Source organism: Oryx dammah, unplaced genomic scaffold, assembly GCF_014754425.2.
Source record: "Oryx dammah isolate SB20612 unplaced genomic scaffold, SCBI_Odam_1.1 HiC_scaffold_13, whole genome shotgun sequence".
NCBI classification, from domain to species: Eukaryota; Metazoa; Chordata; class Mammalia; order Artiodactyla; family Bovidae; genus Oryx; species Oryx dammah.
The window spans coordinates 3,133,065-3,133,936 of NW_024070197.1; the positions used below are offsets into that span (position 1 = coordinate 3,133,065).

The following is an 872-nucleotide window of genomic DNA, read 5'->3' on the forward strand; positions in this document are numbered from 1 at the left end:
TTTGAGAGGGGAGTGACTTGAGCCGACTCAGGTATCTACAGGATCTGTTCATGGAGACCAGAGCTGGGAGCAAGACGCTAGGAAGACACTTGCTGCATGCATAACTATGAGCAAGTCTCCGAGACTTTGTGAGCCTCAGTTTCCTCATCTGTGAAATGGAGCCACCCCAGCACTGAACCTCACTGGGTTCAGGGAAGAAGTGGGTGTACAACTCAGTCCGTGGGGACTGTGGCACAGAGGGAAAGGATTTCATGCCAGAGGAGTCTGTTAATTTTGTGATACTCTTGGAGTCGTGTTGGGCACTTAGCTATCATCGTCATTGGAATTATCGAGGGAAGTTTTCAGACGAAGAGGGAAGGGGGTTGAGGGCACCGGTGGAGACAGAAACCCCAGAAGGAGGTGAGCACGGTGCACGGATGGACCTCAGCCCTGAGATTAGAAAGGCGGGCCCCAGGTTCAAAGCCCACTCTGCGCATTGACCATGAACAAGTGGCAATTAGCTTCACAGAGATACCAGAAGTCGGATGGGGGGTTCTGACGCCACATTGCTGGGGCTGTTCTCCTGTTGTGATGGAGCCAGAGTGCCGGCTCCCCGCCACCGCCCCGGAGTCCCGGCCCCGCCCAGGGCCACTCCAGGAGGCTGTGCCGAGGGAGTGCTCAGGTATGCGGAGGGGGGAGGGCCTGGGAGGGACAGGAAGGACAGGCCGGAGGGAGAGCAGAGCTCAGCGCCTCGGCCTGTCAGAGGCAGACCGGCAGGTGAGGGGGCCTGGGAGAGATCTCGGTCCTAGGGAGGAGGGGCGGGGGCCTGGACCCCCGGGTCTGAGGGAAGAGGAGGGGCTGGGGGCCTGGACCCCCGGGTCTGAGGGAGGAGG

General features: G+C 59.9%; 1 protein-coding gene across 1 annotated transcript in view; it reads left to right on the forward strand.

Annotated features, from left to right (window-relative positions):
- The first annotated feature begins 689 nt into the window (after positions 1 to 689).
- The window catches only part of EPS8L1 (EPS8 like 1), a 12,378-nt gene continuing 12,195 nt past the window's right edge, over positions 690 to 872 (forward strand). Inside the window, exon 1 of the mRNA XM_040251899.1 lies at positions 690 to 756. The gene's annotated coding sequence lies outside the window, so the exon portion shown is untranslated. The remainder of the gene's footprint in view (positions 757 to 872) is intronic.